The 27,268-nt window shown below is 32.8% G+C and overlaps 1 protein-coding gene across 3 annotated transcripts in view; it reads right to left on the bottom strand.

The window, feature by feature from the left end:
• Positions 1-27,268, bottom strand: part of LOC116779516 (protein muscleblind) — a 171,580-nt gene that overhangs the window by 69,269 nt on the left and 75,043 nt on the right. For 2 of the 3 annotated variants that reach the window (XM_061522876.1, XM_061522870.1), the window contains one exon: positions 2,631-2,677. The gene's annotated coding sequence lies outside the window, so the exon portion shown is untranslated. Of the gene's footprint in view, positions 1-2,630; positions 2,678-19,046; positions 19,230-27,268 lie in introns of those variants that run through there. The other variant, XM_061522867.1, reaches the window with a different exon arrangement.

Here is a 27,268-nt window from a genome sequence, read left to right as displayed (position 1 = left end):
TCCAAGTTACATAAAGTATAAACGGTGAGTTTTAAAACCCTAATAGAAAAGTTGACAGAAACCATTTAAACATACGAACGCAAAATATTAAACGATACAGTTAATGACGGACCTATAAAAGAAGGAAGAAATCTGCCAATAGCAACGCTTAAGCGAGGGTATAAAATTAAATGGGTAGAAGGCGTTTTTACAAGTTTATCGAGCGTTCCACATCGGGTAGACGTCTAATGGGCTAGCAGGCGCCGAGAACGCTGCCTGTCTGTCTCGTTGGCTACGGCGGCTCGCTTACCACAATGTTCTGAACCAATCTAGACCATACCGAATTTACGATTCATATATTCAAGAGAGTTACGTTACAATTTATGAAATAAAATTTCTTACGTTTAATTATCAAGTAAGAATAAAATCGTATTATTTGTTACCTCTGGTCGGAGAAAACAAAGGACTAGAAATACTTAAAAAGTGATTCACGCTTCAGTGCCCATGACTTTTTATTAGGATTTATTGACTCAAATTAATTGTGTAAGGAAAGAGCCTATGGGAGAAACTTGTGTGAAACGCGATATAGATTGTTTGTATTTCTGACCACTGCACGTACAAGCCATTTGTACAATTTGGAATTCAATACTGCAAACATTTAGTTTGAAATATAGGCGAGGTGTCAATTAAATTATTATAACATTTGATGACACAGAGTACACACACACACAAATCGAGGTTATTATGATATTAGGTGATTTAATTTCTATTATACTTTGATGATATTTTGTGATAGCCAAACACATGTATAGGTTTATTGGAGTATACATAGTTTGACTGGCGACTGGGTCTAGAGCGACGCGTCAGCCCACAATCTCATTTACGCTTCCCACTACAACGAGCGACACGTAGGAAATGAGATGCGATTAGCTATCCACTCGACAAACGTTTACACTTACACTACGGAATTTATAGTCAGCATTGAGAATTTAGCTGATACAACATGATCTACAATATGTCTTTTATAAAAAATACTTACAACGATAATGAATTAAACATAATTTGAAACCGTCATTCGAGATACGACTTTGTTCAATTAAATATTTACAACTTGTAAAGAATGTTAATCTGTTTTAAACGATATTTAAAATCTTGAAGGAAGATTTATCTCGAACCTGTCAAACGGAGTGGATTCAAGCGGATCACCGAAAGTTTTCTGATGCAAAGCTAAACAAAGCATGATCTAGAATTTACCCGTTTCAAAAGCCAAAATATATATGGTAAATTATTTAAAATAACGTGTTGTATAATGGAGGTAATATTTGAAATGTATTCAGTGCAATACAGTCTTGAACTTTAAGAATGGAACATTTGGTGCAGTAGTGTTCTTTGAGAAGTAGAGTGATTCGGAGACGCTTACACGGTCGGCAGCTCCGGGACTGCATAATACATTGAGAATGCACCGCAGCCTGATCCCTTTCTAGACAAGATAAGTACGACTGGAAACTTCTCATGACGTTACCTCCACTTTTCTACCGAGTACGGACATGAGCAACTAAGTCTTTTACGGTCTCAACGTAAATTGACAAAGTTTTGGGGATGTCATCTCTTTGTCTTCTTACACGGGAATATCGGCTGCGTTCAATTATTTATGACTAATCGCTTCCGAAACTTTCCGAGAACCAAGTTTGTGGAAAGTATAAATCGCTACCATTCCATATCGAGACCCACATTCAAAGTTATAATTTAGGTAATATTATTGACTAATTAAAAACTTTTATGTACATTTGTCATAGGATTGTATGATTAATAATAATAAATAATTAGAAGTAATACAGATAACCATATTATATACACAGCGAAAATTTTTGTTTCTACATTAAAATATTTATTGAAATCAAGTATCAAATAATTTAATTTAAAATCTAAAAACATCGAAGTTCAACACGGAAATATTAAAGATACTGCAAAATATTGAAATAAATTGTCAATGTCAAAACTAAACGAGCCATTAAAATAGAATAAAATTTGAATTTCCTATCCCCATGACAAAACAAAGATGTTATGGAGCAATATTTTATGTAGGCATGTCATCTCTGTTAATAAATATACTACAACTAATTACAATGGATTTTTGCGTTTAAAGTTGAGAATAGCACGGAGGCAATCTGGCATTTATTAATGCGGATTGGTTCGGTAACTCCAGACAATAGGTCATGTTTCTTCAGGATTGTGGACGGCTATGGTAAACAGGAGCGGTGCATACAAGCTACGTAAATGACTATCTACATTAGCAATTCAGACAGGAATGGAAAACAAAACGAATACTTTCTCTTTTACAAATATCTGAACAAGTAAAATTTTACTAAACGTTGAGTAATATTTCAATTAAACCGATATTAAACAGTGGTGTTTGTGAACTTCTAGAAATGGTGAAATGAATTACGAAAGTGTTTTTTTAAAAACACGAACGGCAAAGCCTATTGAATCTGAATTAAACTTTGATATGCAAGTGACATTCTCAAACGCTGATTTGATATGATAGGTTTGCTTTTAGTTATTCAACAGTAGACAATATATTGAATAAAAATCGAAATTATATTTTATTTACTTTGACGTCTTTACATTTAAAATCGTTTCTATGTACTTACTTTAAAGACGAGCTCCAGTAAAATATTGTATGACTCCGACCCAAAATCTGAAAAAAAGAGAAATTTTGTTAGAATTAAAATTATTCTTTTGTTAAAAAAACGGTAATGCAGTAGTTAGTGACACGTTGAAGTAGTACATTAACATTTGAACTAGTGTTCAAGAAAATGATTAGCATGATTTCGAAATCATTAGGAGATTTTTTGGAAGACAATTCAAATTGCTTATTAAAACTTATTAAACTTTTTGTGCCCCAAAGTCGACATTTAGTCGTCTTAATAGCCTTAATCTTATAATTATTGCTGTATGTATGACGAATAGTTTCAACTTAAGAAGCAGATCAATCCTTAAGTGATTTCATTTAAGTTGGTTTACCACACATTAGCGCACGAATATAAAACTAAACCAATTAGAAGTTTTCCAATATGCCCGGCAAATTATACCAATGTTAAACTCGCAATAGCCTCTCTACGTGGCTTCTTGCCGAGTTTTGCTCAAATTGAAGTTTGGAATGCGTATTACGCCCGCCCTAGCTCATTTACGCACACACTGTTGACATGTTTATCTGCAGACATTCACACCAGTATACAATTTATGCTCTAGAATTACACATGTAAATATATACATTTATATGCCGCACAAATTTAAAACAACGGATTTATACATGAAACAGAAAAGGTAGATTTATCAGGCAATCAAATTATTTGATAAAATGTATGAAGGGTAGAGATAGGTGAAATAAACGTCAGCTTAGTTTCTGCGTTAAGTAATGTGTTTTGCAATTTTTAGTTAAAAAAAAGTCACGCTAAAAACTCTTTTACGAGCCGGTTCGTTTCGCAGTGTCACAATTCACGTTATGCGAGAAAATGAGAGCGTCGTAGCTAGTTAGGGAAATAAAAGTCGTTATTATGAGCCGCGATGAGCATGGCGCTGCGCGGGTGGAGTCAGGTAAACATTGCTATTTGCATTACTTGCTCCGACCCTTCGCGAGGATTTGTGACATCCGCCGGTAAGCCGAGCTCTGTACCTTAAGCCAACGCTTTATAACTAATTAATTATAGTTAAATGTTTTACTAGCTTTAGGGTCAAAAGTATTAAAATATATATTAAATTTATGAAATAAATTAAACTCTTCTGGAAAACTATCTTGCAAAGCAGTTTTATTTTTTAATGGGAATTTACTGCGCACACAGTGTTGAGCTTAGTAACAATAAATAATAATTTTCTTAAGGTGGGTGTTGTCTGGTCTCAAAGAAAGTAAAGTCAAGACAATTAATTTCTAAGGCAATTTTATGCTGTATGATGGAAAAAAATTACTGCTAGCCATACAGTCATACTTAACTGCTAACAATATGAATAATAAATAACTTAGTCTCTTAATGTATCTTCGATAATAAACCCACGAAATACTAATAATGTTGAAGAGTGAAGGTTGAAATATGCTTTTACGTAAGCGTCAAATGTGAACATTATGAAAGGTCTCCTGTCGCGCTGAGTACATGGCATTTCAGTTAAGATTTTTGGATGAAAAATCATCTTGTCGATAAATAACAAGTGACTTATTGATGTACAAGTGAAATGGCGAATACGTTGAAATATCTAATAAAAATTCAGAAGCAACAGCTTATAATACATAAAGAAGATAACGGACAAAATCTTTTTACAAGTTCATAACAAACATTAATATAAGCGTGCTTTTAAGATGCAATCAAAGTGCGGAGCACGTCGTACGTAAAACTCAAGAAAAGTATGACAAAAGCACGTGCGCACCCGAACCTTCACAAACTTCCCGGAGGACATACCGGCGTTATTTTTAGGGGCGCCTCTGAAAGGTAAGGTGTGTCGTTTTGGGCCCAAGGGAATTTTACTGCGCTTTAAAGCTGGTAATTTGATGTGAGTCTTTCGAGATTTTTCCATCTTCTCGGGATCGTTCAGGGAACGGGCGGATTACACTTCGCAAGGTCTCAGCAAGGGCGTCGACGCGTTAGATTAATGTCGCGAGCTTTGTGTCCTATTTAAAAAGCTACTGTGTTGGGCAACATATTATTAAAGTGTATCAAATAGCAGTTTGATTATTTGATTATATTTTGCATAACGTTGAACTATTGATAAAATTGCATCCAACAATAAAAAACTGATAATACATTATACGATGCTTTCTTACATAATAGTCACGCCCTTGAGACAAAATAATGGAAAAGGATCAATATTTTGTGTGTGTAATAGAAATGAGCATGTATTACCAAAAAGCTAACATGGAAACAGGGCGTAGGAAAAACGGCAGAGTCGTAAAACTGGCGCCCACCAATCACCAAATAAGGCCGGCGTGGCACCGAAGAGCCGAGCGTCGTTGTCCTTGACTTCGGGCCAAATGACATAAGTAAGTCCATGGGCGCGGATTGTTGGCTAATCGATATACGAAAAACAAAGAATTAAACGACAAGATTATACCTACATGAGACACCATCAACTTGTTACATCAGGTGATATACGAAAATTATAATCAATATACGGAGGTGTCTGAGTTATATAAAGATCTTCGTAGACATGAACAGCACCATCGCCTTGTATGATTTTGAATTGTTCTGTTATTTGAAACAGAACGTGAAAAGCCGTAATTGAATATATATACTTCTACATCATATTAAGAAGTGCGTGTGATAAATTAATTACATACTTCAAATAAGTGTGCGTGCTTCATAAAATCGATATCCAGACAAATACTTTAATTTTTCAGTTAACTTCAAATAAATTAAGGTGGTTTATACTCTTTGAACACGAGTACCAATATTATTACTATGGTTTTAATTATTCAAGTAATGAGAGTTAATGACTGCCTTCTAATTAATTATAATGTATTACGTACGATCTCTTTTTAATTCATTACGCTTTTTAAAATAAATACAATCGTGTTACAAATAGACATTGGTCCTACAAAATTAACTTTTACATTAAAAGCTAATAATAATAAATAATAGTGGGCTTAAAAATAAATTTATGGGGGATCTAACACACCCTGAAAGAAGACCCCAACAAACTAAGCTGGGTATTCTTTTGATTATCACCATCTCGCAATGTCACTTAAAAGTAATAAAGCGGGTTTAATTTAAGTAATTCGTTATCATACGCTTTTCCGGCAATTTTTATAAGTCATATAATAATTTATTTTATTTATTATTTCACTGGAACCAATTACATACTATTGAAATATACACAAACCACACGCCTTATTTTTTTTTCTTTTATAACATAATATGTATGTATAATATTTTATGTGTAGCTCTAATGAGCATATGACTGGAATATCTAGGAGATTTTCTCTACAAGACACATGGTCTCTCAACTATTTTTGTGAGCTACTTTTTAATGCATAATATTTTATGTATAAACTAACTGCTTTGTTAAGACAATTGTTATATATATAATGCAAATTTATTAGCATGCGGCGCGGCAGTCGATGTACTCAAGTTCATTGCCAAGAACCCACGTGCTAGCCCCCACCGCTTCATTGAGGTGACTGACTTTTTCATTTAACCTAGGATACATATGACATACATTGGCTTGTTTAATTAATTATACCATACGTGTCCATTGATAAGTATTTAGTCATATGCACGTTGTAATTATACAATTTTGTTACACTTTCCAACCGGGAATCATTTATTTAGCATTTAGATATTTTTATCCATTCAGTAGTAACGATAATGAATTGATGTTAGAGTGAACGACATACTATCTACGTTACACGTCTGATTGTTAAACGTTTACTTGGGCTGTGTGCAAATACGAAGGCGTAATCCGTCGGCCAGCACTTAGAGTGTGGCACAGGCTCCGCACTCTAATTGCACGTCAACTAATCTGTTTGTACAAGCATCACATTACTGATTTCAGACTCAATCAGTTAGGGTTAGTCCGACGACATTAAGTTGTCAATAAACGACTAACAATACAAAATCATAGAGATGTAATGTAAATTACTTATATAACAACAAAGAACATGCATGAATAATAACGGAGTACAATGTTTAAGGCACGCGTTAAATGGTTTTATATTTTTTTACAAAACTGATGTCTTCAAACTGATGAGTAAATCCGGCTGCAACATTTTATAAGGCCATTGTTTTTCATCGAGCTTAACATCTGACAATGTTTCTGTAAATATTTATTGTTAGATTTATTATCTAAGCTAATTTCCACTTACTCGTACGTCCAGAATTATACACTGAGTAATCCTTAAGCTTGTTACTCAGTGCGTTTCATCACTTGTTTTTTTGCTTATAGCTGTCTATATATTTCTAAGTATAACATTCCAAGAATTGAATCTTTTGTTTAAATTTGCAGAACATAACATGAGTCTAGCTCAAAAGTAATTTACATTAAATAAAATATCTCGATTATTCATTTACGTTATTTTTAAGTAATCAGTTTTTAAATATTGATATTAAAAAACTGACTTATGACGTATAAGGACTCAATTAACACATATGAAATATATAGATGCCTACAATGAAAAAAATTGTACTTACTCTAAGCTTATTAAAATTTATCTTTAACATTTAAATACTTTTATTGATTTTCTGAATAGGTTCTGTATTTTGACAAGACCTTGCATTGACTAGTAGTCTAGACTACAATAGTAAAAAAGTGTTCTTTAAATTATCCTCTACTAGTAATATTGTTGCACGTCTCAGACGGCCTTCAGACTTATAATAGCCACAAGTATGAGTCAGATTGGTCATTGCGATATTGGTTGCCACAAATATACCTCGAAAGTCGAAACACATTTTATGAATGTACATGTATTGTGTAGGGATAAAAAAGTAATATAAAATTGTAATTTAGAATGGTAATATTTACAGTATGCCTTTCTCTATTAATAGAAAAAGCTCGAAATTATTTCTACATTAGATAAATTAGACTCGGCTAACAATGGCAGCCGCTCGCGTTAACTAGAAAGTGAATCGTGCTGGAGCCGCGAATGGTCTTTCTGATCGTATCAAGTCTGAGTTCGTTACTCCGTTCATTATTCTCTCAAATACAATGAAATACTTTTAACATTTTGTTAGAAGCTATTTTATATATTATCATCATTAAGTCTGTTAAGTGGTACGTATCGGCTTAAAATTTTTTACGATCATTACCATTGCAAACCATATCTTTGCCGTTTGTGTTATGTATTTGATACTTTAGGAAAAAAACCCTTTGAAGCGAAAGGACAAAATTTACGATTCTTGTAACTGTGGGTAGGCAGATCGCGCCCACGTCTCGCATGCAAATGACTTGATTGGAAGAGATTGCTTCTCTTAGGTATGAAGAAGATTAAAATTGAAAGATCTCGAAAGTATAAATGAATATGAATAATGTGGCAACAAGGCCTAAACATTGAATATTATACACAAAAATTAATATGCGCTAGCAAAATAATATACTACTCTAAAATAGGTTTATGTGAAAAGAAATAACTTTATTTAAATTTATTCCTACAACAGTTTAATAGCATTATTTAACATAGCTTGAAATAGACCAGATATGTAGAGCATTATCATATGATAACGCTACATGCATAAATTTATGACTTTCCTTACAAAGGAATTGCATGGCGGTAATAAAACTAGTGAATTCAGAGCTCGTCTCGCCCACGCGGCAGACTTCAGGCGCCCCACGCACCCACCTAGTCGGCTTTAACACGACAATTATCTTTCCTTGATCCTCTTGTTTCACTTGTAATCTATCTTGGGAATTGTAGATCCTAATGTAATTAATCCGTTTTTTAGCTGTAATAGATACCATTTGTAGGACAATCTCATTTCATCTATATTAAATTCCGACACAGTTAAAGATAAAGAGTGATAATTTATATTAATAAAAGACATGTACAGTTATAATCTCATATTGCAGCGTTACGTTTGCCTTAAGTTGAAAGTAGAGCGTTATTAGTGCACTTTCTCTCGGTAGAAGGCCGGCCGGCGGCTATGCATATACTGCCGCAAAATACCAAAGTGAATAAGGCGACGTATTAAACACATAACAGCCTAGTAGTTTTCGTTTTAGTTGTCATTAAAAGCTTCCATTAAAAATATTTTGCTTGTGTTTCTTAGATAAAAATAACAAATCAATGTAATATATCATACAAGTAGGCATTGAGACTTTAAAGGGGCCAAAATCAATTAAATTTATTTTAGTATTTCAATTAGTTTTCAAACCGAGAAAAAATCTAAGCAAAATATTAAAAAAATGCAAGTCATATAAGGCACATTAAAAAGGGGTGAAGATAGAATGGCGGCAAAATGGCGTGCACTCAGTAACCAGTTTGCAAAAGAGCCCTCATGGCAAAGTCGGTCGCTAAGCAGCACTGCGTCAGCCTCGAGACCGGTCCATTAGCTGGGTCATCTGCCGCATACTGTACAAACCGAATACAGATACAGTAGTTATCTTGAATCTTAAAAATAGAATAAGTGACCTTTTACAGTTTTCGGTACGGCTAAATCTTTCGCAGATTATAACCTTGTTTATATATTATGTTCTCAACGGCAACTCGATTTCTAACCTGACGATTTGCAACACCGTTACACGAGTGGTACAGTTTTTCGCCAACGCAATTGTCTGTCATGTACTTCTTATTAATGAATTCACGCGTTACAATTTTTACACAATACACTTTCGACGGCTACGTATGCAGATAATCAAGTTTTCGATGTCGACTTAAAGGCCTAATTTATTGCCAGATTAAATAAGGTTAAAAACAATCTAACACACCATCAGAATATTGGATTATTGAATTCCAACTATACTACAAATATTACGTAAAAGCTGATAATTACAGTAATATAAATAATACTTTCCCACAATAGATCATCGGTTTCATAAATATGCCCAGCAGCAATGAATAATAAGCGAGATGTATTTGGTCTAAAATATCCACATATTGCTGAAATAAACGTTACAAAAATATAATAATTTTAAATCAAACCTCATATAAGAACATAGTAACCGGATTTGCTTGAATAAACACTAAGGTACTTTCGATGGTGTCATTGGTGGACTGAGCGTTATAATATCACTGAGTTACCTTGCGTGGGCCAAGGTAGCTGGCCAAGTGAATGTACCTAAACTACCTGCTATTTGATTTCATCCAATGTTTCTAAAGATATGAAGGTTATTAAAGAATATCATGTGAATAAAATGAATTTTATATATTTTAGAGATTATACTTGCCATCAGTCCATCAATATTTTATTGATATAAATTCTAGTGATCTGAATTCTGTAAAAGATGTCTTTTTCTAGACAAAATTACAGTTTATTTCCTAAATTGTAAATATCCGTCTAAATGTATTTCCTTGAGCAATTCATCTTTGAAAAAATTGATTTAAACCAATTTTTTTGACGTCATACAATTAGGTACAACATTACTAACAAAATAGATGATCTCCAAAGACATTGAAAATTATTAGTCATAGATATATAATATATAATGTAACATTAACAATATTAAGAGATCGCTTTTCAATATGTATATATACAACTATATATTTCATTATATTAGGTACTCACCTTTGAAAGCTATTGTTAATCCCAGTTTAGGTGATATAATCAAACACATCTGTTACTGAAATATGTAACAAATGGAATGGGAGAATTATTATGTTTTCACAACAAACATTCGATCAAGTAATAGCGAAACACTTTATTAATTACCCGCTACATATTGTATCATTCATCAAGATTACTATTATGATATTTTAATCTGTTTTAAATTAATTTATTAAGCAATGACTTTTATATCTATAAGCCTTGAGTTGAACAGAATCTGCAACTGTTTTAATTAAATAAGCATTAATATTGAGATCTGTTTGATAATATTTGGTTAAAAATTTATTTTGTTGTAATGTTGCGATTTGGATCAAATCTACTTTGTATTAGCTGTTTGAAACGATGATGTTTGTGATAAAATATCAAGGTTTTAATTAAATAAATATAGATGAAGCTTTTCTTTTAGTCACTCAATTATCATAGTAGGGCGGTGAAAATATATCGTAAGTGATTCAGTCGTTATGAATTGGCTGCAGCAAACAGACCGATAGATTAAAATGTTTTTATATAATATATTATCTAAATATCGTCTTCTCTTTTCAAAAAAATATTAATTGATTACTACGTTATTTTAATATTTTGTGTTAAAAAAAGGAACTTATAAAAGTTGATAGATTAAAAAACAATTACTACATTTTTAAGATTCAATGAAATCACTGATAAATGAAAATATATATTTTTTATTTTTCGGATATACTACGCTTTTATAACTATTTTTAACAACATACTCCCGACGTTTAGGTTACTTTGCAGCAACCGTGATTAAGAGCAGACGAGATGTGACTACTACTGATGTTATAAGAATACTCCAGAAAATCTTAGATCTCATTAAATCACTAATTATATTTTACAAATCATATTAAAAAAAAAATACTAATACTGAGATAGTAAGAAATAGAAAGGATAGTTTAATATTTGAAAACTACCCTTAAAATTAAATCTATTCGCTAAACTACTACTATTTATAAACGGAAACCGATATTTTAATATTATTAAAATTCAATAAACAAATGAACACTATATGCTAATTACATAATACGCTACATTATTTAAAATTAAAAAGGGTGCACAGTGTCGCTATACAAATGCTGTAATAATGCGGTGTGTGTCTATTTATTGCTTTGTTTTCAAACAACGAGGGTTGCGTTTTCCCTTACATAACCCATACTTAAATTGAGGCGAATATGAAAAATTGAAGATTTTAAACTGCGATATCGCAAAAAAATACCCTCCTGCGGATATGACTCATTATGTGGACTACCAGGAAATGATATTAAATTTTCACGATGGCGTTTTATATTACCAACGCAGCCGGTTTCGCTAGTTCATGCATATTTATCAAAATAACAGTGTCGATTGAAAGGCTGCATATAAACACGCACTGAATTGCAAAATGAACATGAACAGCAAGGAATTAAGGCTTTTAATGTGATAGTTTGAGGGTGTAATTTCGTGCTGTGGATCTGATTGCATTTCGGACAGTGCGGTGGCGGCTCGGCGACGCTGTCCGACAGTCATTAGCGAACGCAACCCCCACTGTTGTGTAGAGGGTAAGCGAATTCCGAGAATTGCACCGATCGACTATGACTCAGAGCGATGGCGCCGCGATACTACTATTGTCCACGCTATTGTTGTCACTTATTTGCATCTCCGCGATGTTATCGACAGGCATTGATTAATATGTAATCATATAATTGGTTCAATTACTTATTGAATGATGAGCATAACAGATGAAACATTGCCTAAATAAGTTTCTATTGTCTTTGTTATACAACATACTGTATGAATATTTCGGTAAATGTCAACTTATCTGACGTCATACTGACCACTATTTAGTTTAATCACTCAGCCAAGTAAATCAATATGGCACTCTCTGTATCTATCTATAGCTTCATATGGATTACGTAATGGCATCCCACAGCTGGTTTGGGGTTTCCTTCGAAATACGGACATGGTATGGCAATTACGACACTGGGGGATACCTAGAGGATTATGTAAACTAGATCTATAATATAGCATCACTTTCCCTTGACTTCTAAAAGAAAGATACTTTTTTTATGATAACAATATTATAATTTGGTTTAAAAGTATCGTTAAATTATCCTTTCCAAATTGAGATTTTGGCCATACGTCATTACATGGTTTTGTTAATGGTATAAATTTATTTTTACAACTAAATTCTAAAACAAAGAGGACAGTCAATGCACAGGGTGTCACTAGAGAATAACAAACGTGATACAATGTCATGGCAGGTGGTGCGCTGTCCACGAATTTCCATAATTGGCAAAAAAATCTATAGCTTTTCACATAAAAAATTTTCAACCGAGCTATTCCCACGCGTCCAAGTATAACAGAGGAGGTACAAAGTTGGCCGCGTCAATTTTGAACGGAACATGGGAGAGCTCTGACGTAGAACACTTTAGTATGTCCGGTTTAAAATAACACGGCTTTTTATTTTGGAACGAAATTAAAAAATTTGTCTATTGTTAAATGATTGTAATAAAATAGAAGAAAATAAAGTAGTCTTTTAAAGTAAACTCTCAACCTGGGAATGACGTCAAGTATATCAAACGAAATAATTTTAAGTACAATCAACACTCTTACTGCTAATACTAAACATGTCATTTTATTCGTATTATATTATTACGCAATCGGCAATACATACTGAATAACATGAAATTTTTTGATCCGTAGAATTGTAAAAGTATTCTTAGTCATAAAACGCCCGCATATTTCACGGCAAATAAACTTCTTATCCAATGAAAATTCTCCTGAAGCAGTTCAGTGCAGGTAATATTTCAAAACATGTGTCATTCATAACTTTCGCCTTCGCAATGTCTGTCGATGGAGCCCGGGCGAAAAGGTCTCAATAATAAATTTTTCGTGAGCCTACTCCGTTATCCCCGCGAGCGAGCCCAGGTACGTTTTACGGCCGCGCAAGGGAAAATAAACGAAAAATAAAATAAAAGTCAAAATGGCAGACATAAAACTATTTGCCTGAATATACAGCGTACAAAAAGTTTTGAAATGGAATGAACAGATATTCGTATGGTTGTACGAGATACAACTTCAATAACATTTACTTAAACTAAGTGAATTTTGTAACAAATTACTTAATTCAATAATTAAATAGGTGCTGGAGCAATTTCAGCTGTGATCTTAATTCGACTTAATTATGGAAAGTGCAAAACTGCATACTAAATCTTGTTTTCAAGCTTGAACAAAGAAAATTTATACGTGACTTCAAACAAAAAAATATTTACATTTCCATTCCGTAGAATATGAAATAAGAAGAAATAATAGTGGCACATGTAATTTAAAGGATATATAAAGTAGCATTGTATACTGACCATGTCGTCGAGGTGCTTGTTGAAGGGATTTTCCCTTTTCATGTCTTACTTTCACCTGGGATCTAAATAAACTCTATTAAGGGGCAAATGTGCAGTATACACATATTCCAATAAAAAAGAAAAGAATGTTCAGCGCATAATTTATGCAAACTGCTTTTGATCTTTGTGAATGCAGACGGACTCCGATTCTTTGTTAATTCTTCACGACAGTTGTTAAGGTTTGATGAATTTTTGAATATGAGAATAGAAAATCTTTCAAATACAATGTTAAATTCATAAAAAATATTTTTTAATTCATAAAAAATTATATGAATTCCTTTCAGAACTTGATTTTCTAAAATTGTATGACTTTCATTAAGTGTATATGACATTCGAATAAATTTCATATCTTGCAATAATATACTTGACAAGTTATTTTTAAGCAAAGTTGTATATTATTCTGCTTTGTTCCAATTAAAAACTTTCAATTTAGATAATCGAAACTCTCACAGAACAAAACTTCTCCCTACTTTACTCATTCAGGAGTATGAGGCAAACAGGGTAGAGTTATTTTCGTATCTATAATATATCAATGCATTTGTCTAATATTCGAACCGACCGCAATCTGCATTGTAGACGTAAACTAGGTATTTGTCAAATGGCGTGTCAAAGTCGCGTGAGAGAGCACATTAAGTTGTGGCGCAAGTCACCAGCGAGCTCCGCTCTAACCAGGTTTACAGCTGATAAACTGTCCTATATAGGAAAAAATATAACAAGGACATGTTAATAGAAGTAATTTGATGTTTTAGGTATATCCCTTTTCACTTAAGATGAGGTATACGTATATAGAGGGAGTGATTAAACTTTTTATACCAAAACAAAAGACATACTGGTAATAAAATGGGGAAGGTCACAGAGAAACTATTGAAAACCGAGAAACATTTCATCAACGCTTTCATTGTATTGTTGGAAATTACAAGACTTGAATTTAGTGTCATCTTTTACAAAAATGTTCCCTTGTTTGTCGATACCTTTTTTAAGCAATATATTAAGATTTTTAACCATGAGTCACTTTACGTATAAACAGACACATCCCTAAAACTATGTAACATATACATCAATGCGAAAAACTGTCGCAGTCAGAAGCCAGGTCGGAAACTGACTACGCGTTCACTGAAAGCAGACAGACGTCAAGGCACCCTGACTGACATGTCCTTCCGCAGTGAGCGCAAACGAAATAACTGCGGTCACTCTCAGCTTCTGCTTTGTGTGGAGCAGTGAAAATTTTATATTTAATAACCATTATATCCTACGAGACATATAGTCCAGACCATACATCTGGATATGTATACATATATCAAGGGCGAACTAATTACAAAAACTAAGGAAAAAAATAAACTCTATGAACTTCTTATGTTATCCACGTGACATATTTTATCCGTATAAAATGAAAGTCGTGTCGCGAGTCCTCCGCTCTAATAAATATGGAGCTTCAAAACGACCCTAATCGGGAAGGCAAAACGGCAACAATACAAACAGGCGTGGTACCAAATTGTCGAGCATGCAAATACATTTAACCGTATGGAGTAAATGACGTTAATGATAATCTTTAAAATGGATATGTTTGGAAAAATGTCGTGAACAAACGAGGTATATTTCATTGTGCTTTGTTTGAGAAGAGTCGGTCGGCAGCTGGTTGACGGGATACGTCGCTTATCTGACGCCACACCTTTTGTATTGTCGTTGACCTAATTCGAATGGCACTCGACCGCGACTTTATTAACCTCACCTTCAAACAAATTATTACGGCGAAGAAATGAATGTCTCATATGTATGGATGTTAAGACAAAGAAACTTTTATAAGATTTTTAAGTTGTGAAATTAACAACGTTGAAGACCTCGTTCTTCACAATAACCAACAAGAACATATTCGAATATTTATTATATCTAGAAAGGATACATGTAGGATATATGTAGGTACATATGTACCAAGTAACATATATATGTTATTTGATACTGTTTGGAGTTCCTACTCATTCATGCAAAGGCTAAACCGGATAAGAATGTAATTTGGCATCCAAATAGAATGTTGTCCTGAATAACACAAATATTCTAAAAGGGCACTGCGGAAGCGAGTGTGCGGTTTAAAATTGATTTATATTATATGTTTTTTTTTTTTGAGAAATTGGATAACAAAGCAAAAAGTGCTTCGATTGATATTAAAAAATATAATGTAGTCCCACATTGTCTTGTGCTAATGTTAATCGTAAGTGATAGATTGTGGGGTCAAAAATAGAAGGCACGAGTCGTACCTGGCGCCGCCCTGCGTTCAATGTCAACTTTTAATCATGACGTAGGGTAGCGGTTAAACTACACAGCGGAACTCTGTTCAGACCTTAGCTAAAAATTTGGATACACACATTTCATTTGAGATTAATCAAACTTTTTATTACATACATATTTCCATTCTGTATCATTTATGGATTTAATAAATATTTTTATTTACAGTTACGTCTACAAATAATTTAAAGTAGGTATGTATGTATATGTTACATAAAATATAGTATAAATCTGGAGTGTTAAAAAAGAAGTAACGTGCCATGTTGGTGTACTAAAATAAAACTTATTACTTTTTATTACAACTTTTTGCCCTTTGTTTACATAGAAGCAAAGCCTCTCCGTGCCAACAGTCGCTTTGTCAAGCGTTGGGTGACATTAGCTCGACCCGCTCTCGGATCATTTGGAGACCAAATAAAATAATTTTCAAGTCAATTCATTTACCGAAATTTTCTTTATGGTGAACAAATTAACATAAATTCTTTATATACAACTTAATTGTTTAGAAAAACTGCAATAACTTTTTTGTTATTTAATTCTTGCATGCTTATGCTATGCCATGCTTTGAGATTTGTTTTTAACATAATATTGTTTTGCTTGTGTTTGTAATGTATAATTATAAGAGTAACATTCTGTGACACACCTAGCGGCCCATTAGCCAAATAACGAATTCTAAGATAGTCTTGGGGGTAGTAAACTTTATTAATGACTCGATTACAAGCTCGACCCGCGCAAAGAAGTGCTATCAATCAGACAGGTGTGCGACGGGACCAGTATCTATTCTCACAGTAACGCTAATAACAAAATTCCGACGCCTCTGTTTGTTCCCCAGAAAGGGGTGAAGATGAATATCCTTCAGCGATGCTTTTTGGTTAGAAAATTTCTCTATCTTTCAATTAACACCTCCGAAAATAGAGAACGCCTTTTCCGTTATCAAAAAACCTATCTATACAATGGTATTATACCCTGGCACAAAAGGATTATCCTATCCAACAGAACGATGTACCGTTGATATTGAACACTATAAGATACAGTCAGAGCTGTATATTCGGGGCTATGAAGGCAGTAGAGCGTGTGGCGCTACTGTTCGAATGGCTCAATTACAGTTAATTCGCAACACACACATATTCAAAGCGAGGTGCATATATGTGCGACGTCCACATTAATGTATGTAAATGCATGCGACCGGTCTCGGCCGCCCGCCGACGCTCACAATATTGCGACATTAAGCGGAATATGGCTGACGAGACGGGCATTTCGGACAAAAGTCGACATTTGCTAACGTTATGCAGCCACTCATGTGCACTTAACGTTTCTATAACCATTAACAGCGATTGTTCGTTCAACTATAGCTTTGAAAATACATTACATATACTTCATATTATATCATAACTTTCATGACGGGATGTTGTTTTGTATGTAACAGAAGTGTATGCTTTATTTTATATTCCAGACAAGTCACCATGGTCTATAAATAATAAGCATTAGTCGTGTTAGTAAACTCTTTTGTTCGTAACGTGGATTAAACAAAAGCAATAAGTACATTTGTCGAATTTTGTAATATTACGAACGCAAAAAAAACAACATTATTTAATAATGCCATAAATAGTAAAAATATCCAAATATATACATACACATTTATTTTTAAAAATCAAACTACATTACCACAATGAAAATGATAACTAAGAAGTCACAAGGACCACATATATGTATTGTTTACAAGGCGGCGGCAGACGTTGCCTTATCCTATAAGTATTTAAGTAACCATCTAGCGAGACATCAATCTGCGTTAAAAAGCTTTCTAGAACTTTCTTAGTTCTCTGTCTCTGTTTTTAAGTAGAATTATACACAGAGAAGTATTAAAGCTTTAGATTGTTGTCACAAAAACGCGTAATTTAAAATTAATTTGTTAGCAATAAAGTCAATATTGGCTATGATATTATTAACAATTATTGACTATGATTTTGAAATAATTAATTGTTTTACAGTAATAGTACAGACAGAGCGACAGACAGAGCGACCGTGCGAATGTCATTTGACGTGTGCACGATGTTCTTAACGAGTGTCAAGGACAAACGGCAAACATGTTAGAATAAGCTAATTAATATACCTAAAACTAAAGCAATGTATGAATTCGTTATATTGAGACTTAAATGATTTCCCGTCGCATGTATATTTAAAATGTATAGTGTCCTAATTTATATATAAGTATATTTATACTACAAATATTATTTCAAAAAATATTTAACATGGTTGGTTGATACAGGTTGGTTGATATAGGTTCTCGTAAGACTCAAAAGTGCCGCCTTGAATGCGACCTTGGCGCCGTCAAATTAAAGACCATTAAAAGTTTAATTATTTCTGTAAGCAAAGTGTTCGCAACATTTTTAAATATTAAAGGGCCATATGCTTAAACTAGATCTATATAATGAGGCTATATTTAATATTTATATTTATTTTCTATAAAATTAATACATGTAGTAAACGGAATAATGTAACATTATTAGTTATTTTCACCACAATTTATCCTATTGATATTTTTTCTATTAAAGTAAATTGACATATTATCACGTATAAACTCACAACAATAAACAAAAAGGACACTCGAGAACATGGTATGTAAAAATATATGTATAGAATTAAGTTGGTACAAAAATAAATGTATAATATTTTTCACTTTAAATAATAATATGAAAACTGAAAACAAAATTTCATATCGTATAAACAAAGAATACAACACACACTAGCGCCCCCTGTGGGGCTTACCGACAACGTCATTGTTATATTAAGCTAGCATTGTCATGGTGATTCACTTCATGTCAACATTTATGCCACATTGTGATAATATCCTCATAAAAAACATAATATTGAATGGAAAAGTGATAAAAGATTTTAAACATTTACAACTATTGACCAGTTTGGTTTGCATCGGCAAAATAAACTTCAATATTTGCTCTACATTTGTGATATATTTTTACAGTAAGGTAATCATAAATATTGTAGGTTGATGATAAACTGTGGTATAAAAGTGAATTTCCTATGTTACTCATTTATCTACATAGATATATTATCGAAAAATCATCCATTTGTCTTGATTTGGACACCGTTTGAGTTTTAGTGAGGTTATGTTACTGACAAACAAAATTATTAAGGCGTTTACCTTGTTTGATCAGCTGTCTGACTGCTAGCACCACTATCTTATGTCACTATACTTGTCACGGTAACAAAATACAAAATTTTTTATTAAAAAATTGGTTTACATCACATAAATAACAAAATAAAACAGAAAACATTGAAAGCGGGCAAGAAGCGCGATACGAAACAGCAAGCTAAGCAGCAGCTGACTACAAGCGCATGCTCGGTGTGACTTTGTAATAACGTACGTCATCTCATTGCACAAACAACTATGACCAACTAAAAAAATTTTTAAAATTTATTATTGGAAATGAAACTTTACTTAATATATTTAAATAAAAAAGCGTTTTCTAATTTTACAAATAACCAAATACATATAAGAAAAAGAACGTACAATGTGGCTATATATTTTTTAATTAAATTTATGAACTCCAAAAAATTATTTCAAGTTTTATTAGAAAGTTTTATGGCAAAGTAATAACGGAAGAAAACAACATCTTTGGTTATCTGACGTTCCGACAAGCATAAATGTTTGGGTGCGCAACGTGGAGGAGTAGTGTAGGCGCGCAACGGCGGTGATGGTGTTGCTCTCTAGCGGGCATATTGTGAAATATCGATTCTTCGTGTGCCGCCACCCGCTATTGGCTATGCTTCGTAATTGGTTTATGTTGTTCGTTCGTAACATGAATTCAAATTTATCGCGCGTTGGGCTCCGAACGAACAGAAGCGAGTATTTGTACAAGGAAAATTACCCGTTCCAGATAATAAAAACTAGTAAAATACTATTGAAAATTCTTTTTATTTCCAGTTGTTGTAAATTATGTACTATGTATAACTTGAATGTCTAAAAGACAAGGTAAATTAAATTATTATTTGCTGCATGTAAAATGTGTACCATAGTTTATTTTTGATTATTTAAGTTTATTCTCTAGCTGTCTCATATATTATTATTTCCGACGAAAACATTAATACTCGTGATAATAAGAAAAAGAATTTTATGATTTTTTTAACGTATCATGAAATACTCCGTCTAAAGCAAATTTATAAATAATTGTAATCGTAAATAGTTGAAATATGTAAAATACATGTAAAAAATTCAAATTGTAATATTCAAAACAAAAGCAGTAATTACAGCAATAACGCAACGTAAATAGATACCAAGAAAGCAAAGCTGTGCAAAAACTAATAATACAGTAGAACTGAAGTGTATATAATGTGTATTAGTGTGGAGCAGGTTGATTTGTTTCGGAACGCCATTTTGCTCCGGTACTAAATTGGAGAAGAGGGGACGCTGATATTTATGCACGTTAATAAGAAGCCGAGTTGCAGACAAAGCCTGTCCTTTCATAGGTATACTTTCACTTTGTATATACCGAAGATGTAAATAACTTTGTTCTGAATAAGTATAATGGTAATGGAGATTTTATCCGTCAATTGCCATACAAAATATATTAATTGCTATATTATTATTAAATTATATTCAAAGAAAACATGTTGTTCGATTATTTATTAATATAAAAAAATATTTTTGCTTAAGAAGATTTGTAGCTATAAATTATTAAAAATATACATGCTGCTAGACTCATGCAAACATGTTTACAGTTGCATATTTAAAAAGATGATGTCGCTTCGTTTGGTGATGAAAATATGTATATCTTAAAATACGTCTCTCTTTGTTTCTCGAATCTACGAAATTATTCCAAAGAAATAGGCGGTCCAGGTGTTCCGAGCCATTTATTTATGGGCGATTTTTCAAAAAGTTTTAACATAAATGTTGGAATTTCAATGCGACGAGACGCGAAATATTCACATAAAAATGTTTTTATAGTTTCTAGTCACTGTTAACTGTAATTGAATAAATTTATCGTAACTAAGTAATAATGATAATATTCCAACAAGGTAAACTATAGACTCTTTTCTATTGTAAGTTGCCTCACCTTAAGTATTTTATTCAATAAGCGACAAGAAACGTATGACGAGTTATTTCGCTTTACAAAATCAGAGCCCTGAGCATACAGTATAACTGAAACCTCATGCACCCATGATTTATAAAACACTTTTCAGAAAAGTTTTATTTCATCCATCGCTAGGTCATGCCTCCTTTTATTTAAAAAAATTGTAAGTACAATTGTATAAAATAAATTAGCAAATACAATTTATTGTAGAAGTAGTTATTGTATTTCTTTAAAAATTTATAAAAGAAACAGAAGATGGAGAAAATGAGATGTATGGTAGTAAATTTCAGAGGAGGGTAGTTGTGAATTTTGCACGGGACGGAACATTATGCGGCGCACGTAGCGCGCTGTCTGCACGCGGGCGGGAGCGGGTGGCGGGCGGGCAATATTCCGTTGGCTTTGGCGAACGCTTGCGTGCTCTTCTATCACTGAACCTCATTTATTATTTAAGGCTCTTTGTACCGAAATGTACTTATTGTGGTACGTGAAACTGGCTTAAGGGTCGTCTTTATGACAAACCAATCCATTAGGTTTGAACAAACTTTATATACCTAATAATTTATTTAACTTCAATAATCCAAAAAAACGTATCGTTGAAACTTTTTGTTTGAAAACAATTATATAAGAAAAGAATTCTCCAAACACGCAACAGGAAGAAGGTTCCGAATATATTTACAGCCGGTCTCTAAACCATTTCTTGGGTAATTCAGTACAAGCAAAGCGACATTATTTTTGTAGTAATTTCGGCAAATGTCCTTTAAAATATTCAGAGCGCTATAGCTGGGCCCATTAACGTGCCCGGGCGCAATTCGAAACGGGGACTCGTCCGCAAATGGCGGCGATATCATTAACTTGACCCCCACAACTATCCGTTGCTACGCAAGTTTTTCCCAATATTACACCGTAGTGGTATTTGTCCCATCATACTAATAGTTACTTTTAACGTTTAAGTACATTCAAATAAAAGAATCTTTGTTATAAATATGTTTGCAAGCAGACATGATTAAATCATGAAAAAATATATGTAGTATCAAGTTTCCTATACGATTAACTATTAAGATAAAGATAGAAATTGTGCGAAATATGAAATTTTTGCCATTGCGCCAATATAAGTGACATACGACATAAGGGAATAAGTTCTAAGTAAATCCATAACCTCTACTATTTCAAGACTACACAAAATATGTTTCGCAATGCTGAGATAGGTGTACGGAATTCCTAACTAAACTTGTACGGAGGGATTTCGCAGGCAAAGAAATAACGGTGAAATCTCTAGCTCTGAACAAACGCGTACCTGGATGGCAGTTCTTTCAGATATGCAGAGCAAAGTATAAGGAGCGTCGTGAGCCACAGCGTAAATTTGAATTTATGAAGTTTTACTATAAAGTGACTTTACACGCCTAGACTAATATAGTGGCGGAGAGATCAAATTGAAGAAAAATCAAGAAAAAAACGCGCAATTGTTATTAAAACTACGAATATGTTAACGAGAATTATGGTTCCAAAGTTATATTATATTTTTCAATGTTTATCAAAATTTCTTCGAGTATATATCATAGACAACAGCATTCTTTTCGTTTCATATATGACAATTATTATTGCTACTATAGAACTATATTAATTAATATACAATACAAATTATCGTTAATAAAATAATAGTTTCAGCAATATATTTAATTTTATTATTGACGATAATAATTTATCAATGACATTGAATTTATTAAATTCAGACTCTAGACTTACGGCGAAACTACAAATTTTACGTTTGAATCGGTTACCGCATTTATCTTAGTAACTGGAATTATTACAATTATGAAAAAGTTAGTCTTATGTTTCGAAATCGTTGGGGTTGCACCGTAAACGAAGAACTGTGATGTGGAGCATGTTATACATTAGTCTGAGCAATTTAAAGTTAGTTGTGGGCTTGCAAATAAGCGTGGGGTTCGGACCACAAGTTGGTCTGGCCGCGCCAAATTACAGACTGTCAACTCGACTCAAGTAACCTGTTGACACTATGTTAACTTACAATGTTTCTCGAGCTTTGTTTGTTGGCTAACTGACCTGTGTATCGACTATTCTACATCAAGTTTATGTTACTCTTCCAACAGCATCAAGTCTTGTTTAATTTAAAGCCTTAATAATGTAGGCACATACAATATGATATGTCTACATGTTTACGATAGAAAGTTTACGAGTTTGATTTTTATAGAAGGGAAAAGCTTCGGATCCTAGAATGCAGGCTCCGATGAGTCAGTTTAATACTTCATTCTTTCGAACACATATCTCGAATTTGTCCGGAAATCTACTTTACATTTTTCATCCTAATGGCCATTGCGAGAAAATTGGAAAAGAAGTTTCGAATTCTCATTCCATGGAATGGAGACATTGAAACTGTTTTAAAAAGACGCTATTTTAGTCAGTCACATTTAAAAAGATAAATTGTACCTATAGTTAGTAAATTAACTTTAATTGCAAATAGGTAACAGTAACAATTAATGTTAAGTAGAGCATTTTCGTTCAATTAAGGAACATATGATACGTTATACTGAACATTTTAAAACGTCAGTATAATTAACGTGATAGAAAATTATATTTTTAAACACTAGCCACAGCCCCAGGACAAATAAAAATGCGTATGCACTGTTTTCCTGTAATTTCGAAGGGGTGAGAAGGGGGGCATTATGTGTGGCGGCCCTTGGTGAGGGTTCGACCACGGATGATGCCTATGGTGCCGATGACCCCTTATCGATTTGTCAATTTCTACGAACTGACTTAATTGCAAATTGGGTTTCGTTGTTGTATCTAATTGAGCTTCGTTAAATATTACTGTGCACGTACGTAACAATAATGTGACAAAGCTTTGCAATAAATCTTTGTTACATCGACAACTGTGGATAATCTATATACTATAAAGTTTATATACAAGAATGAGTATAAAATTCCGTCGTACTCTCAAATTTAGAGCCTTTGTCTAGTTTTGAAGTAAATTAAAACATAACATATCCTAGGGAAGTTAGGTACGTGATTTTTCAAAAAAACAAAAAATACTTTCTAAATTCTCATTTCGATCTTATTTGTTCATTTAAATATTGAATATTATTTCGGTTTATTACCAAAATGACACTATCCTGAGGTTTCGCGATTAAAGTATGGAGAGAGACCATTGTTTATTACGGTAGGTTATGTATAGGTCGATTGTTTTAAGTTTCAAGAACGATTCACAGGGGAGCAGGCGGGGTTTCTTGTAAGGTCTAAGCTAAAGGTTTCGTTACACGGTCCACTTCTCTTAATTTACTGCGGTGTTAACCACCGGCCGCAGTTTGTTTTCATTATCCACCTGGAATGCTGTTGCAGAAGATTATATCTTAAACATATGTGCTACCATTTACAATTAATTAAATATTTAGTGTACCTACTGTTGAGATGAACATGAAAGATGTAAATAAAATAAATATAGAATATTAATGTTTAATTTCTTTTTTTTTTTTGGGATTTGGAATGTTTTTGTGCAGGTTCTAATTTTATACACTCAAAAATTAATTAAGTCTTCTCAGAATAACTAGGAGACGTTTGAATAAAAATACTTAAAAGAGGAAAGACTAATACTTTTATATAAATTTGGCACTAAAAAGGATATTTTTTATAGATATGTATACGTGTCTTAAAAGCCTTCATAATTAATTGCATAAAAAAATTATTTGCAAAACATAATTTATCGTAATGTGGCTTTCATTTGTTTCAATATTGCTGTTGTATTACATCTAAATCATAATATAAGGCCGGAAAATAGCTGGATATTTTGTATTGTATTCAAAGCATATATGATGAAGCAATTATCCTTGGCCTTTGTAAGTTATTTTATTGAGGGCCCGGGTCGCGATTCGGGTGGACTCGTCCTATTTACTATGTAAGGATAGTCTTAAGTATTATTTGGTTGTTGTAAACTTAATATGAAATATTTGGTGGTTTAACCCTGAATTTTTGTATAAAATCATTTAGGTTAGTTTCTTATTCCTTGATTTGTTACGAAATTATTTATTAACGTTATTTGAAAACTTTTCAGTTTGTAAATATCTGAAGCAATCTTGCATTTATGTTCATAACCATCTGTTTGCATTTGATTTAATAGATCAGTATCAAAGATAAATAGATAACTAAGCTCTACTAGCATTATATAGTTTATTTAATATTGAACTAGATTTATTAAATATAAGTTAGGTAATATTTTACTCTTAAGTATTTTAATGGTAATTAAAAAAAAAATTGTTCTTTAAAGTGTGAGTAAAAACAACGTTTAATGCCTTAATTCATAGGGGGTAATATGATTCTAGGCTAATCTAAAAGCTTCTTTTATGTTTCCATGTTAAAGGAGAACCCGCGTAATATGTCCCAAGACTCGTATTTTAACTTTGACGTAGTGTGGTTGCATACGTATATTATTTCTCAGTTAGAGACAAGAATTTATAAACAAACGGAGCAAATAAGCTACATTTGACAAATATGCAAACTAGGACCTGCAACTTTGAATTTGTATTATAATAGTAAGATAATCTTGCAATTATTTAAAATATCGTTAAAAATTTCCAAGTCAAATACTTGAGTTAATATACAATTCACTGATTTTTATTCTTAAAACATTACATATAATACTTATATTCTAGTGAACAAAGTATCTGGTTGTTGTATTAAAGTCATAACTTAAAATGAAAAAAGTGGAAATAAACCAAAGCTGATCCAAAAGAAACACAACTTTTGCGCGAATATCCATGAATTACATTTTTATTTTTTGAAATTATGGTGGTTTGGATTGTGTTATGTTTTTCCCACAGATATTTTATAAGGGAAATAAAATAACTTGGTATATACTACGAGTTAATTCACTAAACTAAAATTAATTATAATAATATTAATTTTAAAAATATAAAAAAAAAATCTTAACATAACTGCAGGTTCAAACACTTGTTTGTATATTAATCATTTATAAATAATAAGTACTCCCAAAATTATCAACATAAGTTAAAGAAAGAGTCACTAACAGTTTTTGTGAATATTGTTAAGCCTCTAGCTTTTGGGGCTAATCTTTCGCAGTCAAGTCGTAATGGACTTCATATGCATATGTACAGTGCTTTCATTCATCTTGTGTGAATAACAAAATACAGAGTACTTATTCTAAATGGAGCACTCGCAATATAATATTTTATTTTTACTCAATACCGTCCAAAACGGGTTTAAGAATCAGTTTTGATAAAAAACGAGAGCTAAGGGTAATAATTTTCTAGTGCATATGAATTTATATTAAGTAAACATGTGGTATTTGACATTAAATTAGTTTTATAATCTCGAAATAGAGTAAGTTCTGACAAGTGCCGCGTCTGAACGTAGCTCGTGGCCTGCTTACTCTGACTCATACGCTCAACTCTGAAATTAGCGTTTACTTACACCACTTGGTTCTTTAAGTTTTGTATGTAGACATCGTACATATCCGATGTAAGAGACATGCTGTGGTCATTAGTTTTTTATGTGTTTCAAAACGTTTATATGAATCATTATTTTTTAGATGTTTTGTTTGAATTAAAACAAATTATGTTTAAGTCTAGTTAATTAAATCCTTTTCAAAATGTTAACAAAAACCTTTCTTGATGCCTCGGTGCTGAACATTCAGATATAAATATGTATGTAATTTCAAAAATATTATTATTGACGTGTAACCACTGAGCTATTTTAAACTGCATTCAATCAAGCTATTGGAGGCATTGGGAGTGCGTATGTATTGAATAGCAACGGACAAGCCAATAATTCGATTTTGCGGTAACTTTGGTTCATGTAGGCTGCGTGGGACACAGGTGCTTTCTCCAATTGTAATAATCAAACTGAACGGTGCGATGTTAGCAGTCACTGTTTATTTACTTCACTTGTATTATTACAAGTACCGATTGTTATATATCCTGGTGAAGTAATTTTAAATTTGATATCTCACTTATTTAATTACTTTAAGCTTGACCCTCATTTCGTGATTATCCCCCAGTTACTTGGATGAGATGTCCATTTCAGTTTGTTATCGTTAATGAGCTGGTTCACTAGAAAGCATATTTTATTTAGACGTTGCAGGTGCGCTATTCGTTTCAACTTCGATTAATTCCCATAACGAGGCAGGTCCATCACTCGCTCGCTCGTTTGTCTCCGGACCAGCTATAAATACATCAGCGCACTAGCAATTTAATCCATTCTGTTCTGCTCCCGTGATACCGTATTCTGGTTGTGTGAATTCAAAGCCCAACGATTGACATCTGAA

The sequence above is a fragment of the Danaus plexippus genome, chromosome 2 (genome assembly GCF_018135715.1).
Source record: "Danaus plexippus chromosome 2, MEX_DaPlex, whole genome shotgun sequence".
Taxonomy (NCBI): Eukaryota; Metazoa; Arthropoda; class Insecta; order Lepidoptera; family Nymphalidae; genus Danaus; species Danaus plexippus.
Note: the sequence above shows the minus strand (reverse complement) of the source record. Positions and strands in the feature narration are given on the sequence as shown.